Source organism: Stigmatopora argus, chromosome 1, assembly GCF_051989625.1.
Source record: "Stigmatopora argus isolate UIUO_Sarg chromosome 1, RoL_Sarg_1.0, whole genome shotgun sequence".
Taxonomy (NCBI): Eukaryota; Metazoa; Chordata; class Actinopteri; order Syngnathiformes; family Syngnathidae; genus Stigmatopora; species Stigmatopora argus.
This window is the reverse complement of record NC_135387.1, coordinates 13,106,232-13,132,301: the sequence shown is the minus strand read 5'-3', so window position 1 is coordinate 13,132,301 and position 26,070 is coordinate 13,106,232. Positions and strand designations below refer to the sequence as shown.

The 26,070-nt window shown below is 39.9% G+C and overlaps 1 protein-coding gene across 15 annotated transcripts in view; it reads left to right on the top strand.

Annotated features, from left to right (window-relative positions):
- The window catches only part of camta1a (calmodulin binding transcription activator 1a), a 286,785-nt gene that overhangs the window by 38,030 nt on the left and 222,685 nt on the right, over positions 1–26,070 (top strand). For 2 of the 15 annotated variants that reach the window (XM_077597914.1, XM_077597922.1), the window contains one exon: positions 6,026–6,076. The exons of the other annotated variants lie outside the window; for them this stretch is intronic. The gene's annotated coding sequence lies outside the window, so the exon portion shown is untranslated. The remainder of the gene's footprint in view (positions 1–6,025; positions 6,077–26,070) is intronic. 15 annotated transcript variants of the gene reach the window in all.

Below are 26,070 nucleotides of genomic sequence, written 5' to 3'. Positions count from 1 at the left end.
CTAATGGTCCTTGACTCTACCTCTTTATATTCCTGCTGGGAGGAATAAACCCTATACCATTATCAAAGTAAGTTGCTTGCTGTCTCAAGATGCTCGCAAAATGAATTTCAGCAACTTTCTAATAAAGGATGTATTCTAAAGATGTTATTCAATTCACAGAGAAAGAACCAGATTTTGTGATTAAAAGAGCACTCAGTTTAGTTTAAATCAGTTATTACATCCTTAACCCTCGTCTTCAGTTTTGAATCATTAAAAGTACATTTTTTTCCTATCACATCAAGATTCATTGACTTTATCAGGAACATCAATTAATTTTTTTTCCATTAGAAAAATGTATACATATTTTCTTTTTAAAATGCTCTGGTGAAAATTATGTCATTTGTTATGTTCAGGTCTGTTTTGACCTGGTTAAAATGTAAGACTGAAAATACAATAATTCCCCCTACCGTCTAGCACTTTTTCAAGATTTGTCCACGCTTGTCAGGCAAGGTCAGTTTGGGTGGGGTGCGTGATTGACAGAGTAAGACTTTCCGATTACGCAGCGCAATAGTGAGACAAACTTTCATTGCAAGCCAACCTCCGATCACAACCCTGCTGAGGATGAGGCTGGGGACTCAGTGCAGCATTTGGGATACAGATGAACTGAGTTCTGAGGAGCAATACATTGTGGAGTATCCATTTGAGGACACAGAGACATCATCTGTGAAGGAGTTTCCTGGTGTGGAAGTTGCTCAATACATATGAATTCAGAAGTGGCAATACCTGTCGGGGCCAAGTTTCTCCTGATATTCATGACAGGGATTCTCCTAAAAATTTCCTGAAAAGGACACTAGGGATGAAAATAGGTGTTCTTTTATGTGCTGCTCTGTACAGATCTAGTAGTGAGGCCACTGATAGAGCTCTAGGATGCATTACAGGGAGGAATTTTTTTTTAGCAACAGTGTCTCTTCAGATATTACATTCGAAACAGTCCTTCCACATCCAGAGCAGTATTTTCTGCCAGCCCTGCCCCAACAAGAGCCACAATAGCCGCAGAAAAAAATACCAGATTCGAAAAGAAAGAGGTATCTGATCTACGGTAGTCGTAATGAAAGAAAATCAAACACAATGTGCTTTACCTGCAAAAATATATATCTGCAAGGAACACAAAAGTATGTATTTTTGCCACAAATGCATGTGTTTTGATTTCTGTAAGTACGACTTACTTGACTGTTGTTTCTTGTTTCTTTCTAATGTATCTAGTCTGCCACATAATATGGAGATACAATTACAATATTTTATGGCAAGAAAAAAAAATTGCCTTTTATTTTTCAGTAAATACATACAGGTCGAAATTGACTCTAACACCATATATGTTACCAGTTGATAAAATCTGAAAGGAAATACATAAAACTATCAACATTAAACCAATTTGTTCACCTGAGAAAGTCACAGAAGGCTAACACAAGACGAATGTTAATTTTAGAGGGTATTTGTCTATAATAGTGCATTTGTTTGGGTGTGTGTTTAAAAGTCTTTTTGTCTATCTCTTTGTTTGCACTTGTCCTGACAGGTCATTTGTTGTTGGTGCTATTAATTCCACCCATTGGCCTGCTCCCGTTGTGGCCTCATTTGCCGTTATATACTTGCTCTGTCATTAGTCTTTATGCCTACTCTGCACCTTGAAGAGAAATATTGACATTGTCCAAGTACTGCTCATAGCTTTTGAGTGCCATCTGCGCTTTTACATATCGGGTGTCAAAAGCAAAGGGCGAATTCATCAACGTAGTTGCGCCTCACTGATGTAGCCACGCTCATCACCTTGGACGCGGATCGAGAGAAGAGGCACTTAGAGCAATAGCAAGGCACGGGAGCTGACCCAGCCATTCTGATGCATATGTTGCACAGAAATATTGACTAGCTCTTAAGTCTGCGACTCCCTTAGGTCCGAGTAATTGTCTGTCTGTATTGTTTAAACGAACAGTATGTTGGCACGCCTCTGCTTCAAATCAGTATTAGAAACCTAAACAGAACAATGATGGCTGAGATAAGCAGGGATCATTCATCACGTCAATTCAGATTATCATCGTTAGTTATTTCTCCCGAGATGTATGGCCTTTTCTGAAGTGGTGACATTTGCATTCAAGTAAGGTCAGCGATATAATATGACCTCTAACATTGGGATTCATTCCAGTAAATCTTTCTTAAGGAGCTATTTACACTTTTTAACCTCTACCCAGACTTTTATTGATGAAGTCGCTATTATGGATTACCAGCAATTAATATTTAATTAAAAAAATAATAATGAAAATGAAATTAAAATCTCTTTTCAATTTCCTTACATATAGATTAAACAAATGCAAAACATATTCTCAAACTTTTCACTTGAATAATTTTACTCATAATGCTTTGAATTATTCATTAAAAAATGACTCTGATTTCACCCTTTTTCACGGTAATATTAAAAACTAATACAATACTTTTTTTTCTCCCAATTGAAGGCCTACTAATTATATGCATTCATGTTTTGCAGAAATACAATCCCTAAGTTAACACATAACAAAATACAAATTGAGTGTGTATAATCTCAGTGGAAATTACATGATCAAAATCTGTCTGCAAAATACTTTGCAAAACAGTCTAATCAACAGTTTCTAAAGTAAAACAAACCCCCTTGCTCTGGGAAATGCTGTTTTAGAAGGGCTAAATTCAGACGTTCCTCTGATTTGTTTATTCTCAGCGGGCATCGATGTGCAATTAGAGAATAGAAGGAAATTGTTTACATCTCAAACAAATCCAAGAATAGCTTTACAACAAATGTAGGCAATGCATCATGTGCTCTATCACAATTATGTATACAACGCTGAAAACGATCTCAGAATGGTCACTTTTAAAGACCTTTGCACAAATCTTAACAATTAGTTTGACAATAATAAATAAAGTTGGACTTTGAATTTCATGTACACACATGCAAAGCATTAAGTAAGGCAGGAAAAGGCACTTGAAGTTCAGTTTTATTTACCCAAATTAAAATGTTCAAACTAACTAAACATCACTAGATTCTATATTGTAACAATAGCATTTCAGTTTTTTGTCTAGTGTTAGATTTAAATGCAAATACACAAACACACGCAAACAAAAGACGTAGTGACTCGGCTGTTGTTGTGCAGATGAAACAAACCTGTTTCTTAACATCTCTGTACAGGTTCCAGACTGAAAGCGAAGTAAGTCACAATGAGGGGAGGGTGGCAGATTTACCCGAAATATCAAGTGATATATTTTTGGTGACTTTCTCACACTACAATGCACTTATTCACATCACACACGGAATGCATTAGATCATAACAGTGCACGTCTACCCCAGCTTAATTGCGTTTTCTAGGTTTTGGTCCCGTGTTATTGCATATTTAGGGAATATTCTTACCTGCACTGTTTGGTCCGGTCTTAACCCAAAGATTTTGCTACATGCAACTTTTGGGCTGGAGTGAATACAAGTCAGCAAACAGCAGTGATATCATGCGCCGTAGGGGTGGTCTCGGTTCGGGTACGCAACGTGATGCAAACCAGTTCTGAAATCAGACACCTTTTTTTTCATGTGACAGGCTTCTGTAGTCAGGCATTTTGGGAAATGTTATTTTATTAGCATCACAGCTCAGTGACTCTAGTTCCCTATTCTACCGTGGTATCCCACCGATGTGTTTTTGTCCAATGATTGAACCATGTTTGCTCATGTGTGGGTTTGTTGTCAAGTCCTGGGAATCTAGTGAGAATTGCAATGTCAAAAGGAACTATACCAAACCCAAAGCATCTATTGGTCCACACCAGGCAAAGTATGGATTTTCCTGGTGTGTGTGTGTGTGTATATGTGTGTGTGTATATGTATATATATATATATATATATATATATATATATATATATATATATATATATATATATGCCCTTAATAAATGTAGTGTTGATATGGACCTAATGTATATGCATGCTGTTAGTCTGGTTGTTTATTTTTTTATTTTTTTTATCCAGTATTGGTTTTAGAACCTGTTCTGAGAGCAGACATCTTCAATTTGTAGATGCAAAATATTGCACTTGGGCTCTTTTGATGACTTGCATCTAATTTGAAATTAGCATATCCCAGTGAAGTGTACTGTAATTTGTCTTTGATGATTGGTGAGGCTGTAATAGATGGGGGATTGCTTACGCTCCCTATTGCCCAATCTTCTTCTTTCTTGCTTGCCCTTACACTCTTTCAACGATTCTTTGAAAGGTGCTTTGACTATCAGAATCGTTTCATGGTGCTCCCATTTTACAAACCAAAATGAAAGGGATTAGGTGCAAAAACCCAAGGCTATCTAGATTTACTGGTGCTAATTTGTTTGTTTTCCCCCTCCTTGAAACAGAGCAGACTTGGATCTAATCATCATAAAATTCCAGAGCTTTGGGCTTTGAAGCTTTTTGACAATTTTGCTGCAAAGCAAGCACGGCGCCCGAACAGCATGTCTGCTTTCAGATCATTCGCGATACCTGTCATCAGCCTCCCTCGCTTTTGCAATGTTTTGGGGTTTGGCTGCTTATTCTTTTTTTGTTTTTTCAAATTTATTTTTTTGCTTCTGCCAAACACATGCAAATGTCAGATAATGAATGAGTAGGAGACACAAGACTGCAGAAATGGGACCCTTTCAATTTCATTGAGGGGATACATAACGTGAGAGCTTTGCAATTATCTGTGCAATTATCTATAATTACGGTATAAGAATTTATCTGGCGTCCAATGTGTAGGAAGAATGAATATAGATTGTTTGCGCCGCTAAGTGCAGATTGTTAGGTTGATGGCAATTAGCAGTTAATACCTATGAGCTGCCTTGTCTGCTTGGAACCCTGACGTTACACATTGATCAGCCACAGATCACATATATTCACAGTGCTTTTATTTATTTATTTTAAAACTTATTTTAATTGTGCCAGATTCTGCTAAAAATGTTATGACTTTCTCCTCAAAGGTTTCTCTGAATCATAATGTGTCAGTCTTATATAAAGTCGTTTATAGCATGACATCAACATAATAACCCCGAAGGTGTTCCTGAAAATCTCCTATTTGGGCTCTGAATTAAATTGAGGTGCAGGTGTGCAGAGGTATTCACATTTTTATGTGACACTGTAAAGAGTTGTATAAAATCTACTTCACTGAAGGCCAGAGGCTGCTGGACTCGGTCGGTAACGGGTTGTCTCGGGTGTGAGGATGTGTAGAAGTATCTTTGGGCAAAAAAAGTTGTGTGGACGCACAATTTTGAAGGCAACAAGCTTTTTTGTTTTGTTTTTGTAATCAACCCCCTTATATTGAACAAAATAAAAGTATTCTCCCTTGGTGCATGCACAGCACTTGCTTGCAAAAAAAACATCAAAGATTGAATAGCATCATGGAAAGAAGTATAAATAAAAACCTCTTAAAATAATCACCAATAGATGCGTAAGCATCGTGTGCTAACTCAAAGCGATGAATCTTTTCAGCTCCGACTGCACATCCATTTGCTTTCTTGACGTCTGGCAAACGGCAAAAGCCTCTGACGTCTTCGCTACGCTAGAGCATCACAGGGTCTTTTTTTAGGCTACTATTGTTTCTTTTCTCTTTTTCCACTTGTTTCGGCACCATTTGCTCTGTGTGTTAGTGCATAGGAAGGGGGGCGGGCATGAAACATAAAGCATGAATGATGTTTCAGCAGTGCATGGGTATCTTGCAAAGTCTACCTCATTTTGCTGAGAGGTTTTAGAATGAGCAAACGCTAAATTTATGGTCTCTGTGCTGTTAAAGGATGATAAAAAGATGCCTTCTATTGTTTAAGGGTTGGCGTAAGTGTGTCTGTGATTCACAAAGCCTGAAATAGCTCACCAGCACCACCACTTAGGGTAACGGAGCGCCTCTCTGCTCGATTCTCGGCTGTGAATCAGTGCTTACTACAGTATCACATGAATATTTGAGTACTAATATTATCAAGTGGATGCCCTTGCACTGAAGTGTACTTACATAAAACCCTTGTTTATTTCTTCCAGAAACATCCATGCTCTCTCATACTATGACCCCTGACCTCCTGCATAAGCTTGGTAATCATTTCATTTCTTTTTAATTTGCTACATTATGATTCATTTTCCATTTTAATCACAACCACTGCCATTTGTTTTTCACTACTGTTTTGTTCGAACATGATGAGTTGAATTATTTGTGTTGCTTGGGCCCTCCAGAATTTCACAGATACATGTTGTAATATTTTATGAGGTTTATTACTACAATGACCAGTCATTCTTTATCTTTGTACTGTATCAATATTGCCCAAATTATTTAACATTGATTCGTGATTAAATCAAGACATGCCAGCATACAAAATAATTAGTTAATACACCAGCTAATATTGAATGATTACTTGATAGTTAAATATAGGTTAAAATTAATGAGATATTGTACTGACGTGCATAGTTTCAGGGTTATGTAGAAAAAGGACATTTAATTGGAAATCCTGGAGGGACTTGTCATGTATGTTTCTTTCATTTTCTGTTATCCCTTTATGAGTTTTTATTAAATTTGATGTTATTTTGTCATATATTTTCACCCAAATGTTATTTACAGGGGTGCCTTGAGATACGATTGGCACGCTTTCCTCATTTTTCAAGCGTCTTTAACCGGTCATTTTTTAAAAGTGCGTTGCTTTGCGACCTACGTGTACTGAAGTGTACTCATTTCACAACAAACATTTTGGAAGTTTATGAACAACTCGAGCTATTGAATGCCACACCTAAATCGTGGTTACTATCAAACTAAATGCAATAGAAAGAAAATTACACTTTGCTGTGCTGTTATTGTGCTTTTTAAGCCACAACTCAACTTTCTCTTGAGTACATAGGTAAACAAATTGCAAATATAGACTCATATTACTCTAGGGGACTGATGTGCTACCGTTACCGTGTACCTAGGTCATATATGGCAAAGGCATGCAAAGCGGGAAAAAAGGTCACATTATGATCATTTATTTAAATGGAGAAAATTACCATATAAGTATTTTGAATCATGAGCATAGTCAAAAACGAATGAAACTCATATCTTAGAGGACCACCGAAATTGCTATTTCAATGTCAAATATATTTCCATTAGTTTTAGAGGAAGACATCATTTTTCTATACAGGGTGTACGACAGCCCTTGGTATCCTCACTATTTCTGTTCCTGTTATGGGTGGAACGATTGCTTGACACTATTCTAGGAAAGCAAAGCGAGACAGAAAACTGGCTGTACAATGTATTACACTATCTTGTTCCTTTTGCCTCACCCCCAGAAATGTAAATCTGACCCTTAACTGACTGACCATACAGTTTTCTTTCTCCCCGCCATTATGAAAAGCAAATCGTGGTTGGCAGTAGAAGCACCGGCGATCCCGGGGAGCATAAGGCCATGAATAGCCGATTGCTGGAAGCAGGAGGCATAGTTGTCAGGTGCACATGTGCGTGTGTGGGTTTGTGTGCATAGGGGGGTGTATAGGGTTGTTGGAGAGAAGTCGCAAGGTTGCAGCCCAGAGCAGTAGACTTGCTTGTCTCAGCAGAGTAAACATCACCCCTCGTCTCCACACAGTAATGACTAACAGAGGAAGACGTGCGCAGAAACACTATCAGTAGCGCTACCTTGTCCCACCAGACCTCACGCAGCCCCCTCGCTATCATCTCACAGCCTTTGCATTCCTAAACATGAGCAGAACCACCCTGAGCTCCACTATTATTATAGGTGCTGCGCCTCTGCCCTTGATGTTTTCTGTCGCTTAAAGAGCCGAAGGACACCCACCATATCCAAGATGGATAAGAAAAGCCCCTCGCCGGGCTTATTTCTGGCACAGCTAATATTGAACACTCCCACTGTTGTTTACTCTGACTCATCGGACCCCAATTGAGAGCAATGGAATTGCAGCACAACAACAGGAAATTATGAGTGATTGGGAGCATCTTGAGATGTGACCTCCAGTTGTTTGACTGATTTTCTTTTAATTGCTTGCCGTCTCTCACTTGACACCGTCACAGCATTGCGCCGGAGGTGAGACGAATGAAACGCTTTGCGATTGCCACCAGTGCGATAAGGAATGTCTGTGAATGGGACTGCAGTCAAGCGGCGACTGTCACATTGCCGTTCGCGTGTTAATGAACAAATACGACAATTTGTAATTATTCCACACCATACTCTTATTGATAAACATTTGATGAAACATTTTTGGCAGTAGTCGTCTATTCAACTGAACATCTGGCATTTATCTGACGGATGATTTTGATTATTCCGAGCTCATTTAATATCAGCAATTTATTTAAGTTTTTTTTTACTTCGATGGCCAGTGAGAGGAGACATGATGTCGCTGAGATATTTTTAAATTCCTGCATAAAATGTAGTCTATTTTCAGTTATAATCGCAGGAAAATACTAGGAGATTGAAATGAGTTATACCGCATTAAAAAAAAGTTTGTCAGGTTGAGGTGTGGACTTAATCGTTGAAGTTAATCGAATCTGAAATAGCTTGCAATAATTATTTCTAACTCTTCACGTTCGTAACTTTATAGTCAGAAAAATATCCATCAGTCAAATCTGTCAATGTTTTTTGTTCGATATTGAGTAAGCAGACTGTTTATTCTTTTTATTTTTGTGAAGATAAGACGACCACATTTCTTGACCGATTTATGCAAATACCTGAACATTTTCACATGTTTACGCACTTTTTTTCTCCCACTAAAAATAAGTATCCTCTTGTAGTTTCACAACCACCGTGTTGCTCACAAAAATGTGTCTAAGGCCCTTCCAATTAGGAGCCCTATTTGCACCCCTGCACATAATGGAATATATAAACACAGACAAATGTTTTAACTTGATTTGCATTTTATTTATCCAGCAAAATTTTGTCAGAAGCATTTGTTACACGGCGACTAACAAATGCACCTTGTCAGTTTATTTTGTAGCGCCATGAATCCCGTATTTGTTTTAGAGAGATTTTCTTTTTATATTTACAAGACTCAATATTATTAGCGGCGCAGGGTTGTATCAAAATCGAATCTTCAATCTGTATGTCAGGTTTTCAACCGCAGAGTGGGTTTCATTATCCTGCGGTGACACGAGAGACTTGACAAGGCTGAGGGGCTAGTTGTGATACAAAGAGGGACTCGGCAAAGGAATTTGCATGGCATGCAGAGGCTGACGCCGGGAGCCAGGGAGGACAAGTGTTTGCAATGCCTGCTGATGTGCGAGACAGCGGGAGCAGAAGATTATTGTTAGCATACCGAGAAAAGATCATGAATTCCAATGATTCTCCAAAGCACAGCGAGGAGACAACAACGTCACACTTTCCGACCCCTTGATTACTTTCCCGTAAATGATTCTTGGTTGAGGGAATTATTGCATCCTGTCACAAAGAAGCGACCCTGCTATTCTGCCTAAACATACAAGCCATGTTTGATTGAGGAAATGGGATATGGGTAAAAAGATAAAGCAATGAGACAATGACAGTTGAAAATCCCCTCCAAAGAAGATACGTAATATGATAAAACAAAGCTCAGGATTTTTTTTTGTTCAAATAACAGATTAAAGACATTTATGGTAGTCTTGGAAAGAATTCCTCGTATTCTCGTGATGATATTGTGAATGATGCCTCACACCATCCCCATATTCATTTACAAACATACTAATCGAAGTTGGCCCACGTCACAGCAACACACAGCGTAGCAATCACAGCTGCTCGTCCTTGTCCGTTGTTGACCTGTTTTGTTAACCTCACTGCTGTATTTCTCAGCCTGATTGGATGTCACTCAATTAGAGGCACAATTCTGCGGCGACAGTGAGGTCCCTAGTGGCCATAGATCCTGCAAAAGGTTGCCTCAAGGGGTGTAACGTCAGTCCCAGAGCTCTGTAATGTTACGGCAGCAATCGGCTGGACAACCAAACTTTCAAACCCAGTAAACAGGACCCATTTGGTGGACTTTTAGCTTTGCATGTTGCAAAATTAAAAAGGCCGTCTCAACTAAGTCACAGAGGATTCGCCTGTTTTATAGTCGGCTATGAGAACCATTAGGATTAATAGACCTGCCCTAATACGCCTCGCGCTGGTGGTCCCTGAACACTCTGATCAGGTGAGGCCCAGTGAAGCAAAGATCATTTATAAGTGCTTCATTATTTTACCTTCGCAATTCTCTGTCCGCCATTGATTTAATAAACACTGATGTATCTTCTTGTTGAAGGGAAGTGCCATTTTTAGTTACCTAGATTTGCCGTCTTTATTGCTTGGGATTCAGCGGGAAGACAAAGATGAAACTCTTCCGCACACTGGATGTGGGATTGTTCTATAAAAGCTTCTTGAGGAGAACATTTGACTTTTATCTCAAAGACTGGTGCATCTAAACATTGCTTTGCACACCAACAGTTAATTGAGTAAAGATATCCAAAAGAATATTGACTATGCATGAAAGGAGCTACAATAATTAATGATCTATCAGTGATGATTAATTTATGTTTGATGGCGCCATAAAGCATGTGAAAGAGACAACGAGTTTTGTCATTTTGCATTCCCTGTGGTAAACAGTGGCAGAAAGACAATAAACGCATTGAAGTGATGCAACTGAAAATGTGGCCATTATTAAGGTTAACTGTCAGTAAAGTCTACTGATGTGTTTTTATTTTGTGCCACATAAGCTTGTTTTTCTTTTCTGATGCTTGGTCATGTGAGGGGTTAAAAGCAGTTTTGTGGTCAGGGATGTGTGTGTGTATGTGTGTGTGAATGTGTGACGGCCACATCAAATCAAGATGAAATGGAATGATCAATTTGCTCTGCATTAATCCCTCCTCCCCAGCTACATTCTATTGATTTTTTGTTCAGCTTCCCTGATAACAAGAATCATTTAAAGGTCACATTTTGATGTCTGTCAAAAAGAAAACATTCTTAATGCATTGTGAGTGGCCTTTCAGGCTCACGGTTGTCAGAAAGCGCAGAGTGAATCGCGGGACTTTAGACAGAAAACAAGTACAAAATAAAAACAGCCCAAATTGCGGTTAAGGTTAAGAAAGCAGACACCACTTTTTCTCATTCAGAGCGATATAATTAGAGATAACAGTTTCCCTTCAAGGTAATAATTATGATACATGCCAGAATTAGCTCCATCCAAGCATACATTTTTAATTCATCACAGAACAAGACTTTGGAACCCCCAGTGGAGTTACTTAAAATAGCTCAGTGGTTTGCTGTCTGACGGACATGCAAAAATATTTCTAGCGGGAATTTTAGGCGCATGTGCTCACCCACACTAATAGTCTGCTTCCTTTTTATCTTATACATCACTCAAAGCCTTGCTTTGCTTTTTGCTTCGGCTTTCTTCACTCTTCTATTTATGTGAGGGCACCTGTTATCGGTAGCACACAAAGTATACTGTATGCGACTGTATAAAAATAATAACCTGTTTTCGGCATCCAGCGCTGACCTGTCCTTGATTCTGTTCCACGATATGGAACAGTGCCATCATGGGCAACTACTAACTCCCTGAGGGGCAAAGAATTGTGGAAGACAAGTTTCTCCTGTGACTGTCTCCTCAAGTGCAAAACAAGACCTGTTTTCAAAGTCTCTGCACATTGCTTTTGACATTTATTTGGAAACTAACATAACCACACACATTTAGCATGCACTTTTGTCATTGTGAAATGATTTTAAAAAGGGACTTATTTGAAAGAACCCTCAAATATGGTCATTCAATGGCATTTCTTGCCTTATCAACACCTATGCATAGTTGAGCTGGACTAGTGTGCAGTTTTAATACATTTGTGACATGGATAAACAGGTGAGCCAGACTGTCGGAAATGATAATCTGATCTTTTCGTGAAAACAGAATCCTTTTCTAAATCCTCAAAAATATTTAGTTGGAGCCACTTCTATTCTTCTAAAAAGGAAGCTCAAGGTGTTGCTTTTTCTGGCCAATGAGCTGAAGAAGGCACGACTCTGTCCACATGTTCTCTTGCTCTTTCTGAAGTTAACTCTGGCATCCTGATATAAGCATTTAGCCTGTGTTGCATCTAAAGAAATTCATAGAGTATAGGCACATATTGACTCTCAATGGGGGGTTGGAGGGGGTTTGTGATTGGGTTGACAACTTGGTACATCATTTTTCCTTCCATACTGGTGGACCCCTGGGTGGGCTTCTGCTGAAACTGGCTTTGTCCTTGACTACATCCTTTCCTATTAAACATGGCTAAAATGCAGCCATCTCATTTTCATTTTTTTGTTCTTTGAATATACATTCATTCATTAATTTTCTGAACCGCTTACCCTCACAAGGGTTGCGGGAGGTCCTGGTGCCTATCCTAGCTAACTATGGGCACCAGGCAGGGGATATCCTGAATCGGTGGCCAGCCAATCGCAGGGCACAAGCAGACGGGCAACCATTCACGCTTTTACTCATACCTAGGGGCAATTTAGAGTGTTCAACCAGCCTACCATGGGTGTTTTTGGGATATGGGAGGAAACCAGAGTACCTCTAGAAAGCCCACCAAAGCCCGGGTAGAACATGCAAACTCCACACAGTGAGGACTCACCTGGCATCGAACCCTCGACCCCAGAACTGTTAGGCTGACGCGGTAACCACTCGTTCACCAAGCCGCCTTTGAATGTTCCACAGATTAAGTGCATGGTTGTCCGTCTCCTTGTGCCTTGCGATTGGCTGGCCACCAATTCAGGGTGACCCCCGCCTCTGGCCCGGAGTCAGCCGGGATAGGCTCCAGCACCCCTGTAACCCTAATGAGGATAAAGCGGTTCAGAAAATGAGATGAGTGATACACATTTATAATTCTGCATATATTCTAAAACCTTTCAGCTGTCTTATCCAATTGTAAAGGTCATGTGTGACCCCCTGTTTGTCTCAGGATCTGTTCAGTTGCTTCTTTTTGTATTTTTTTTCTTATCATATCAGTGCCAGAGAGTACTGATTCCCGCCCACACATACAAATCATTTTACCCATTTTCAGACTCACAGTTGAAAAATTTAATCATTTTTTTTCAAGATCACCCTTTAATGACAACTATTTTTATTTTATAAAATGTATAAAAATTACATTTAGTCTGAGGTCTATTCACTCCCTCAATGGACCAAGAGGATGGTTCCGAATTAACAGATTAATGCAGTATATGACAGCAGGTCGTAAAAGAAAATTGTTCCAGCAAGTGGAGCCGGTATAAGCTTCAGTCATACGTAATCACATCAACTTCTCTCATCTCCATTACAATCTGTTTAATGGCCCAGGAGGAGCATCCCGACTGGCTTCTCCAGAGAGGATTGTGTCCTTATTTGGAGATGTGGAATCAAAATACAGCACTTGCAATAGAATTACAATAAAGAGTGACTCATACATGATTTCAAGGGACGTTAAAACACCTGCAGTCACGCTTTTAAAATAGCGGTTCACTGATTTTGATCAAATCAATTCCTAAGACTGCACAAAGAAGTTTTGCAGAAAGGGATGTTGGGTCACACACTTCATTCAGCTAATTCAGCATTACAAAACTGGATCGGAGTCAGTTCAAAGAATTTTAAGACAAACACTGCATTGGTGATTTTTACATGAACGTGTTGAGCAGGGCCAAGATAGAACTCTTTTTGTTTGGGTTTTCGATCCAGATGAGACTGAAATTACCCATTCGCTGGCTTTGGCATTCACTGCTAGTTTTGATGTCTAGTATTGTCAATGGCAGCCAATAAGTTAAAAACATAATTTCAATATTTTTGTGCTGCGTCCTAATTTTATGACACATATTACTACCACCAAAAGGATTGGTTCGGACATCACTGCCAACATGTCACATTTTTCAGCCATGACAGATAAACAGGATTGCTCGCCTTTAGCAGTACTTGAGTATAATTCAAGTGGTGCGTCTTTCCTCTCTTACTTACCTGCACGAGTCTGTCTTGCAATGAGAGAGCGCTGACTGAAGAAGAGCAGCCAGCCCTACCACTCATTGTGCCTGGGTCAATATAAAACCTCATTACTGGGGTGTCATAGAAAATTTGTGCACTTTCTGCTCCATCTAGCAGCAATTTTGCTGGATAAGCACTCCTCTCGTTTGTTTTAAGCATTTTAACGAAAGTAAGTCCTGAAACTGCTGCCTTTTCAGGCACGGGGACTGTGCTAGACCCCTGCTCCAGTACACTTCATGCTGTCTATGATAGTACTGTCAATTATTTAAATTTCCGATATATTTTAGGAGTCCATGAAAGTTCAGAATCCTTTCTAAGTTTTGGGATACTAAAGAAAAAAACATCATATTAAAGCTTAAATCTCAATTTATTTAGTGACAATGGAATGTTTGTCAATCAACGGTTTGTCCAGTTAGTGTAGTTTATTCCATTTTGCATTTTTCTTGAGTTGTAACATTTACCTGTGCTTTTCCGATGGCCAGAATGTGAGTTGTAAGTGTTTGCTTTCCCACAATTTTGCTTTTAGGTGTGAAATTACTAAGAAATGCACTAATTAACTCACAGACAAATTTGCAACCTTCACCTCCCTCTTGTGCCTGCAAGCTTTGCTTGTTTATTAATTGGAAGGGGTGTGTGTTCCTACTGATGTGCTGGCCAGTGCTCTGTTATAAAAGAACATCATGAAGTGTTTGCTAAGCAGCAAATGACTCCACTGGGCTGTTAAATTCTGTTGATAGGTCAGTAGGGAGTAAACCGCACGGGCAACGCAAAAAAAGGCCACAGACTGCGACGCAAGATTTCTCCTCTTACCCCACCGACTACACTCGCTTGTTTTCTTGCAAAGGTGGAGCTTGTTATACAGCATATGCAGTTGTGTTTCAAAATATTCACTCATATCTATCATGTGATTGACTGTTTTGCTTTGGCGAACCGAAGGTCAGTCACTTATTCTAGTATAGCAGCTTTGTTGCAGAAAATTGTCGCAATATGTCCTATTTAAATCAAAACAGTCAGAGCAAGCTGTTCCTCTGTAATGGAATCAAGAACCCTCCTGGACAATAAAATCCTCTAAGGGCTGGTTGAACACAGGTAATCGGTGCTAGCACAGCATGCAGCTCTCCTGTCAAACTGTGAATATCCATCTTTTGAAGTGTTATTTTTTAGTGGCATTTAGCATCAAATGGCGTTCTATTCATTTATAAAATGGCCATAGTTTTATTTACAGTCTGACGGAGCTTCATGCATGCTTTGTTATGCATAATTTGAATAGCAATCCCCAATCTAATATTTCTAATCATCCATGGTTAGACTCCTCTAGTGTAGCAAGGGTCTTGTTTTCACAAAAAGTCAAATTATGTACCTAAAATTAACAAGAAGCGACTGAGTTCACTCTAAATGTGCAAGGCCAGGGAGCAAAATAAGTGTTTTTTTGTTTGTTAAATTATTATTATTTGAACAAAAATGTATAAAGTTCATTTGTAAAAAGATAAACTAAAACAAAAATGGTATCCATAAATAACCACTTTGTTGTAAATGCTGCAGGCTGCAAACAAAGAGAGAAAAGTAGAGGTTTGTTAGTCTGAAAAATATTATAATTTATGTTGTCAACTGTTATTTAAATCGCAGTCTCAGTTGCGATGATGATACGACTCACAACACCCAATCAAGCGTTGTTTGGTGGTAAACAAAAGGAAATAAGTGATTGTGCCTTCAAGTGATGTTATTTAACTGCATGGCGTAACAGTTAAAATAAAAGCACACACTTGGAAAGCTTTATGAAGAAAAAATAATAATTGAAAGGCCGAGTTGCAAAAAAAAAAATCATAGACTAAATAGTTGAATGAATTAGATGAATTTTGAGCAGCTTCCTGCTAGACTACCAGTCAGCATCTGTGGACCTAAAAGGCAGGAAGGGGGCCTCTGTGGACAAGTATGACAGAAACAAAGGCATTGAAGTAGGCCTTTGTTGATACATACATAGCCCTGCATGGGTCAAAGTTAAGTTTGGATCATGCTGTGTTCTTCCTGCGGCGCTACCTGCAAGCATGTGTGTATATTTTTGTGTGCTTGCACACAACCGACTGTTCCACGCTGTTCACCTCCAATGGTGCGGTTGTCGTCATACCTCTTCCAGCCGGATGAGCCGAGAGATTGCTTTGAGTTTGCAAACATGTTGTACGTACTGCCTGTGGCGCAATAGAGAGGGCATCTTACCACGGGATCAACAAGCTGCATTAACAACACTATCTTTTGCCGTTGTGTTAATTACTCCCATGGCAAACTTGTCTGCGCTTTGACACCTCTTTGCTTCTGGCTGTGGCACAGCTGTTTCACATAGTGTGGTGGCAACGGCACTTCTTATAAATAGTTTTGCCAGATCCAGATGGCAAATTGTACGTGACCTCCACCAGCTCAGTTTTAGAAATGACAGAAAAGTACCTTTCTTACTGTTCTCCAGAGTTTTTTTGTCAAAATTTGTGAGCACCGGTTCATTATTAAAACAGTGGAAAATAACTCACTGGAACTTACTACCATGAGTAAATAAAAAAAAAAAACAATGGTGAGCATGAATGAATTTAAATTGAATATTTTTCTTCCAGGAATTAAAAAGGGAAAACAAAACATGCTTGTTTAAAAGGGAAAACAAAACATGCTTGTTTTAAGTCATTAGAATAGGTGGGTTCCCTCGGCCCACCAAAACTATGAGCATTGTTCAAGGAATTTGCACTGCTAATCGCATCTAATACTGCACCCAGTGGAGAAAGTGCCTCATGTTAAACTGCCTAGTGATTAGTTGATGACGTCTAATTCAGTATCTGCTTCTTAGGTTGTATTTTTGTGTCCTGTTGTGTTAAGCACTTTGCTGGCCTGTCGTAGAAGTCGAGCCTGGGGACTTGTTGAGCTGCACGGGTGCTCTAGTCAGAGAAGGCCTGTTGGCTAGAGAAGCCAAAGCAAGTAGTCGTCCCTCTCACTTAATCATAACGCCGACTCACTCTTGGCTGATTGTATTCACGGCTCCGGGGATCTGCCATAATTGGATCCTTGTAAGTGGGATGGAGGCGCTAAACAACCAGATTGCTGTTTGTTTATACCTTTTCATATATTAGTAACGTGCCGGGACTTCTCAAGCAGCCCGGGCCTCGTCTCAACGCTTGCTCGGCTAATTAGTAATTCATTCTTAACATATGCCTCGATTGTGACCCCGTACAGCAATTTGTGATCGACTCAAATTTAATTAGGCTTGCTTGTGCAGACTTTTGCCCAGCATGGACGGGGTTTTGTACGCTATTATTTCTAACTGTGGCTAAAGCACCCTTTCGTACGCATCTTCCTGTGTGGTTTATGATATTTTGTAGTCCTGAACTGTGGACAGGAACTTATTGAGGTTTCAAAACAGCTCTTAATTCTAAGAATAGAAGTCTAATTCAAGACAGTAAAATTAAGGCACGCTTTCAAACCAGTCCACCCAGCACAATACAGAATGAGTGTAATTAAACGATGACAGCCGAATGGATTACCTAAGAGAATAAAGTTGGTGTAGAACCCCATGCAGGGAAAGGGGCATTTTGTCACATAACCTCAAGTTCCCCCACTGATAAAGCTCATTTTCTTTAGCAGTGGGGTAGAAAAAGTCGAGAGCACAGCCCATTTGGTTTTGGACTCACATGGGGCCCACAGGGGTAGCCAGCATTTTATTTAAGGTCACCAGGAGTAAATGGGATTCAGGCTGTCTGGCAGGTTGCAGTGGACAGGGTCCAGACTGAGGCCCTTTCAACCCCTGCTGCCCCCAGGCACCCTCTCCATCTCCTTTTGCAGTTCTTTTCATGCCTTCCATTTCCCTGTCTGGTGCCTTGACTAACGCTTACCAACTCAACGACTCTCTATACCGGCATTGTGTCAAAGGGTCACAGCATGTTAAAATCTCCCCCAGGTTGTTCATAAAAGTGAGTTTTGGAAAAAAAGGGCCTGGTAGGAAGTCTCTTAATTCTGGTTTGTTTCATAATAAAATAGTAAATTATGAATCCTGAGCCAGTCGTTGGTGTTCGGTTGATAGTTAGTGATACCACATTGTATGATCCTCCTCTAAGAGGTGACACCTCGTTTGAGCTGCTCTGTTATAAAAGCTGCATTAGGCTTTAACGGCAGCCAGTGGCCCCGCACAATCAAAAGGCTTTTCTCTCCGGTGGAGACAACAATAAGATACAATGGCATCTGGCTGCCAGTCAAGCTTTGTATCAGTGACTGTCCTTTTGTAGAAATATGAAGGATCGGACTGCTGTCCCATCACAGCATGATTTAGTGAGAGTCTGAGTGAAAGGGATTGGAGTCCCATAGAGTTGGCTATTGCCAACCTGCTTCACTGAGGTGTTTATGGTATATGCATGTGTTGTGGTTAGAATGTTACCTTTGGATCTCTTATAATTGCAAATCATCTCATGGCCTACACTCCCAATAATCGCAAAAACAATAAAAACGGAAAAGAACATCTTTATGTATTTTTGCTTGTGGATTTGCAACAAATTAGCTCAAACATTTTTATACATTTGACTAGAAAACCAACTATAGAGAATGTAAGTGAATTGTGCACCAGTTTATATGCATAAGTAACAGAATTTCATTGTCCGGAAGAGGAGGGTGGTTTATCTGTAGATTGACAAATTGTGTCAGTGGGGCAGCTGTAGCATGACTTGCACGACCCTAAAATATGTTTGTGTTGAGTACACTATTAGCAGGCCTTCAAGAAAAAAAGTTCCATTCAGTTGATAGAACAGTACAGTTCGACCCAGGGGAACCACTGCACAGTCTGCTTTTTGAGCAAGCAAAGAATCACCTTGACCTCTCTTTGTCCCCTGTACACCTCACTGGACTTGTCACTTCATTGCCAAAGGATTCCTGATGCGGGTTAAAGGTTCAGTTAGTCAGGTCAAATGTAATCTAAGCGTTGATTCTTATTTGGGTTCAAGGTCAAGAACACTCATTGAACACACTTGTGGGAAAAGTGGGCTTTCAAAGTGACAAAACCTATCATGCACAGTACCTGTGCAATGGCGATTAATGGCCGAAAGATTTTGGCCAGATACATTGGATTCTACCAATTGCCAATGTGTATGTGTCTGCAATCCTTAAACACACACACACGTTATTTAATACAGACTAGTAGTTGGTGTGATGAACTTTTGTTGGGCTCTGGGAAAAAAAGGTCATTCATGGTGGCCAGTTAAGCAGATGAAGCAAACTTAATTAATAAGTAGAATGAGCATGCCAAAAAAATAAAATAAACAGCAGCATAAAAAGCTCCCTAGTCCCATAGGTGGTTAAATTCTAATTCTATTCTAGTAATAAATTTGCTTCTGGGAGGGATCAGACCAAATCTCATCAGAGTCTCGTCTCTAACCCTTTATACATTTAGAACGAGCAACATTTATAGAATAATTAAATCAACATGCTAGTGAGTCACACCTGCCGCAGAGGGGGAGGGAGGTGTTCAAAAATAATAAAGCATCAGTTGGACGAATGAATTGGCTTGTACAGGGGGCAGTTATGATCATTTTTGTTGTGTGTTTGTAAATTATATCATGGCATGCCCGCCTCATTCCCAACAAGCTGTGTAGTTCAGTACAGCTCTTCTTGATGCATATCCATGATAGTGGGTCACAAAATACACCCTTAATTGTCCTTTTGGAATGGCGGAAGAAAAACAAGCTAACATTTAAATACTAATGCGGATTACAACAGAGAAAGGAAAATGTGTTGTTAGTCTGACAAAGCTATCAGCGTAACACCTACACGCTCAGCATCAGAAACTGGTTCAGATGTATCATACCATGACAAACCAAACTGACATGAACCGCTCGGTGGAAAACAGGTTTTATCCAGATCCCCTGCTCCTTCTACCTGAATGCGTATCACCACTCTCAACATGGCTCAATGACTGGCAATGGAATGAAAATCGAGTGATTCCGCTATGATGGCACACCTGTATTAATTATCGTCAGGAGCATTTTAGGAATGCCTTACAAAAAGATAGACTTTTTTCGCCACAATTTTGTCTGTTCTCACCAAGGACAAAAAAAAACCACTAGAGCATTTTTGTGTGTTTTTAAGAGGATCCTTCAAGGTTATGCTGTCTTCCCAACTACCGTATGAGGAGGCTAAATTGATTTTACGATCCAGAATGGCTCTGGACCAATGACAAAACGTATTCAATATATTAATTTTGATTAATCTAGAATCTTAATCTGTCTGATGTCTCTGCAAATTATAACGTACAATAAAGTGTTGCCAATTATTTAGTGACCTGACTGAGCCAGAAAGGGGACATGTATACAACTAAAAACAAATGTGTTCTATCCCTGATACTAGGATAAAAACAGCAGCCTTTTGAGAACTAATCCTCTGAGTCAGTCAGTAGTCTGTTTTTTTCCTACCGCTCTTATTTTTCTCTCCCTTTGAGTAATTTCTCTACGAAGAACACAACTATTCCCTCCACCTGTATGTTCTGTTCAATTTTGTGTTGTTTTTTCTTCATTTCTATTAGATTGCATTTGACCATGCAACCTATTTGTCTTGGATCATTGATATGTAGATTGTAGTGTCATAGAATCTTCATATGTGTGATTTTAAAAATCCTCATGTGCGGAGCTTAGTTTCCTTCATTAGCTACTAATTTAACTCTTTTTTTGACCGTGTCTTGGCAAGCAACTGTGATGCCTTTAGGGCCTTAACACAGAGTTATGATGGCAAATTGTGAAATGGGTATCCAAACTACTTCCAACTGTGCAAATATCCAAACTTTATTGCTTGAAAAACAAATCAAAATACAACTGCCCTCCAAACAAATGAAATGTTTACTCTCATAACCAAATTCATGGAAATTAGATAAGAATGAGATTATGCAGAATGCAAGAGGAGCCCTGCATACTGAATGTCAGATGTCACGGATGCATTTTTTACACACTTGTGGAATGGGGATGATTATCATCCTAATTATTCAGCTTTTCAACAGTCTGGTTTCAGTGCACAACACTCGGAAACACATCTGGCCAGGAATCCAATGTTGGTTTGTTTGTTTGTGTTTTTGTTTGTTTGCTTGCCACCATACACAGGGAGACAGGCAATGAAGGCTGAGTGAAGTGGTTAGGAGTCTGAAATGTCTGCAAAGAAACCAAGATCAGCCTTGTGGAGGGAGAAAGTGTGTCTTTGCTCCTATATGTGGCTTTTCTTGCATTAAAAAGATTGGGGTGGAAGTAGAGCACATATCTTTATCTCTCAGATGGGGGAGGGCTGGCTTGAGCCCAGGCTTTCCTCTCTCTATGGCATCTTTGTGCCTTTTTGTTTTCCCACCACGTTCCGTTCGTCCTTTTATGCACTCGGTATTTTCGGAAGCCAGGCTTGTGGTTTAATATGCATGATAAATTTTATTCCTGTATTCATACCCATTATCCTCTGGAATGAGTACCCCTCTCTGCCTGTCTCTGCTCTTCAGATAGGCAAATGTCACACTATGAGATGGCCCCGTCCTCCTGGTAATTATTAACCCCGTGACTGGAGAATGACCCCGGCACCTACACACACATCTCGGGCTCATCAGAATGCTTTGCCGTCACAGGTTTTGATTCTCCTCTCAGTCCTGATATACTAGCCTGAGCATCCAGACAGCTGAACTGCATCATCCCCGGGCTACGTGCCTACTCGCGTAACACACTTCACACAAAACCCTTGCAGACGACACCCAGGTTGGTTTATGTGTGATGTAATTGTGAACCATTGGGGGGTTGGCGAAAGCATCACTGTACTAGATTAGCAGCAGGGGTGTCTTTTTGATGCGCTGTTTCTGTTAGCTACCATTCTTCACAAACACTGACATTAGTCATACAGTTGAAGTTCAAGCCTACTCTTGATTTTCTACAACATGGGGAAACAAGTCCAAATTTTTGCTAGCTGTATTCTCGTGTTTATCTAGTGTGCCTTTTGTAGTTCATTGTGAGTTTAACTCCATTGCAACCAAAAGCGACACATAAATAAATGATTGTGAAGTTTTTGTGTTGTTTAATTATTAATTCAGCTTTTATTTATACTTCATACAAGCAGGTATGGCCATTGAGAATATTTTCATTGGCAATAGCTGGTTGCCAAGAGCAAAGTAAAATAAATGAATAAATAAAATAACGAATGTATGAATACTTTAAACTATTAAATTGATAAGATCAATAGTACTGATTAGAAAAGAAAATATTATTCTTTAACATAGTGTTATAGGGTATTACCATCACTACATTTTTTTCCAATGTGTTGTTAACGCGACATCAAACACGTGACCTACAGAAGGTACTGGCGCGAGTGGAGAAATTAGCAGCTTGCTAGGGACACGACTTACTAGTCCAGTTGTGATGTCCATTACCTGGTCGCAGAACTTAGTATTTCATTATTTTTGTGGCTGTATTCATTTTTAGTAGCCTGAGAGTGAGCTCATTACCCACTGGTAGCCATGGACTCGCATGGTTCAAGCATAGACTCCGTGGGCACGGCGCATTGCATTGGGTCCACCTGTTTCTCCCTTCCCAAATTCAAGAGGGGCTAGCAGTGCTTCACGCGACAATCCAGGTTACCCCTTGTTGGCCCCGGCTTGTTGCTGACCGTCTTGAGTATAAAGCTTCACTATTAAACATATACTCAAGTCTTGACTATAGTGTGCATGTGTTTCCACATCAGAGCACAATAATCAAAGTTTTAAACATTGACCAGCATTAAAAAAAAAAGAGCATCCAAGGTCCAAATACTGAGACAATAGGGTTGGGAAACACTGATTTAGACAACAAAATGTTGTTCCATGAAAATTCAATCAGCCTAACTTGAGGCCTTTCAAGATTTCACTCACAAAAAAATGTATTAGTTGCGTTCGTCCCTATTGCTCTTAAAATTGGAAAGCTGTTTTTGCTTTCTATGCTAACCACTCATTCTTCAAAGGTCTGTTTCCCTCCACATTGGCACAGCAGACACCCGCAAAGCTTATTTATTTGTGTTTTGCAAGGTTTTGTATTGCATCAAAATAAGTGCGTTGTCATGGACCGATCTCTGTGGAATTTTTGCCATCAGTGGATGCCATTGCCGGGATTTTTCCTCCAGTGTGTTGTGCTGGGCCTTCAGCTCCCGCTTGATGCAGGCGAAACCATGGCTCGTCAAGGTCATAGCTAATTAGCGTTCAACATTGAACTGCTCGCTTGATTCTGGTGCCCTTTACCCCTGAGGCCTCATTGCATTTTATAAGTGTGTGTGTGTGTATTCGTGTTTTGCCTGCCCTTCCTCGACTGCGCACGTGCCTTTGCAATACATAGCTCCACAATCACACTTAAGACTTGACTCAGTTGGGGCAGTCAGATGTGATAAAAGGGGTTCTGGCAGCTAACATTTAGCATCCCACTGGACTTTGTCTGCTTGTTATAGCACAAGATCACACAGAAAGGCGAGGGCATGGGAGAAAAGGTGAAATGGGAATGGATTGGATGTTGCCATGGAGGCCACTGGAGGAGGGGAGCTAAACAAAATAGTGTTCATTGGATAATGATGACATTAATGATGACATCTGAGAATGCAATGCCAAAAGTTCAGAGATATCTTGAGGGGCACTTAAGGTGTTTTCCTTGAACTGCAATTTCCTACAGTTCTGTTAGTGATATTACTCTGGAATCATTAGACTAATTCATCATCCTTGACGTGTTCGTATATCTTGTTGCCCCGCAATCTTGGCTTTGCACGTTTTTTTGGGAGATGTCATGTCCGATGAAACCAAAACTAGAAGTATTGGTGTAGTCTTGTTTTCTACTCTGGATGCTTGTTCAGAGGACCTTTGATGTGCCAATATGTGAAATATTTTTTTCCTAATAAATTTGAGTGTGATCCTTTGTGATCTCTTGTTTACTTAGTTGATGCATGACACCTGTGTAGCCACTTAATTACAGCAAGTGCCTGGCTCTAGTTACCCAGAGATTTTGATCCAAATTGGCATCAAAATCACGTTTTAATTTTTTTCCCTAATCATTCTCTTTGTTGCAATTCGACTAGTGATGTTTAGTGTTCTCTTTGCCCGTTTCAGTATAAATAGTAGGAAGCCATCAATATAAAATTGTTGGTTAATGCTACTGCTATTAAATTGTCTGAAAGCGACCACACTGGTTTGGAACAAAGCTAAAATCACCCATGCATTTGCGCACAGAGGCTTCCATGGCCACAAGGAAGTGATGGATTATGGAGAATGTTGTTTGGTTCACAATACGTCAGCTGGCATTGGGGTTCGACATGGAGCGATGAGCAGACGGAATGTCTTCTAAATATTTGGGCGGATGCCAACGTAAAATCGACGAGGCATCAATACCCTCTGATTCGCCAAATGTTCGCAAACGCTTGTAGCTGTATGAACCATTTCAATATGAGCACAAGTGCTGGACATGAGAGTTTTTTGATCATTTACTTCCGTATTTTACCCCAACCATACCATTTTGTCCAATAATTTAATAATGTTTGCACATGCGTATGTCTGTTGTCAAATCCCGGGTTGCTTGCAAAAAGCCAGAGAAAAGCAAAATATGGACTTTCCTGGTTTGAATACACCTTTACTTTGCGTAGTCTTTCTCTTTAGACCCTCTCACTATCTCTTGTCCTACATTCCGTCTCCTCCTTTTGGCCCACAGTGTATTAGAGCCTAGGAATCACTAGTCATTCTAAAAATAAGTGAAGTTCATTTAATGGTCATAGGGCATTTCCAGCTTTATCAGCCAAATCCAGGGACTTAAATAATCAGGTCTGGTAAGGCATTAAGCACAGTCTATTTGAAGTATGCTTTATAGCTCTCAAAGCCCTTTTAAAAAAAAACTGTACTGACTTACTGTTGACTGAATCGTTACATTGAAACCGCGTCATATTTTTTGCATTTAAGGAATCTGACTTCCACAGAATTACTGGCATCACACTCACTATTTTTATTTCAGGCAATAAGAGTGGGACGAAAAGTACCATAGGGAGGCGATACTCAGAAAACATTTCTTATCATTGGTCAGCTCTGACAGAAATATGGAGAGGGACCAGTAAAGTGCTGCTCTAACACTAATTTCATATTACAGAGCCATATCCACCTCGTTAGTATGTGGTTGAAGAAGAAAATAGAAACTTTTGCACCCCTGGAGGGTCAGGAGCTACCTAACAAATGTATTTTAGTGCAGTCAGCGATTGCAGGGTACTATAGCTCCACACGCATTTTTAATCTCTTTGTTTGGTCAGGATGAAGTGTGGATCCTTTCTGCCTTGCTCATTATTTCTAACAGTTGCTTTAAGGTCTTTCTCGAGTTCAGATAATGTGCCTTCTGTAACGCATACAGCTCGCGTCTCTTGATATTGTTAACAAGAAAAAAAAATATCCATGACATGCATAGTCTCATTTGTATAAACAGTAGGTCATTTGTTAGTCAATGGGCCCTCTTTTCTTAGAAGATACACCTGTTCTGGAGTCTGGCGGATGTGCCGAACTGGGCGTTCTGGTGTAATGGAAGTAAAAACTGAAGATACGGTGGCAAACTGACAATCAACTGGCAGTGTCAGTCAAAAACAGAGTTGTCTAACTCAAATTACCTCAGTGGATCAAGCACAAATAGCTTTGTACTTTGTGCAGCACATTTTAAGGTTATTATAGGCGCAGCTTTGATTCACAGAGAATGCAATCGGTATGTTTTATGTCCACAACAGTGGACACTGCTCTGTGTGTCTGAGATCATCGACACTGGGTCCAAAAACGCCTTGGTGCTGGATCTGCGTTAAATGTCAAACAACAGCAAAATATTCAAATTTGAACCTTTGAAAAGGATGGACTATAATGTAAAAAAATGCCTTTCATTTCTAGTAATTCAAATTTTAGTCACATGTCAACACCTTAAATTTACAACTGCGCTGTTATTGCCTCGCTTGAGGATGTGTATGGCACACATTTGTTTCAGTCACTTACCGTTATGACATCATTAATTGACTCCGGATATTAAAAGAAACGAGTGAGAAATTGAGCCTCGGTAGAAGAGATTTGCTTTTGAATGGATGGTGATCGGACGGCCTGCTGTTTAAACAGCCTCACAGGCTTTGCGCAGGTGGAG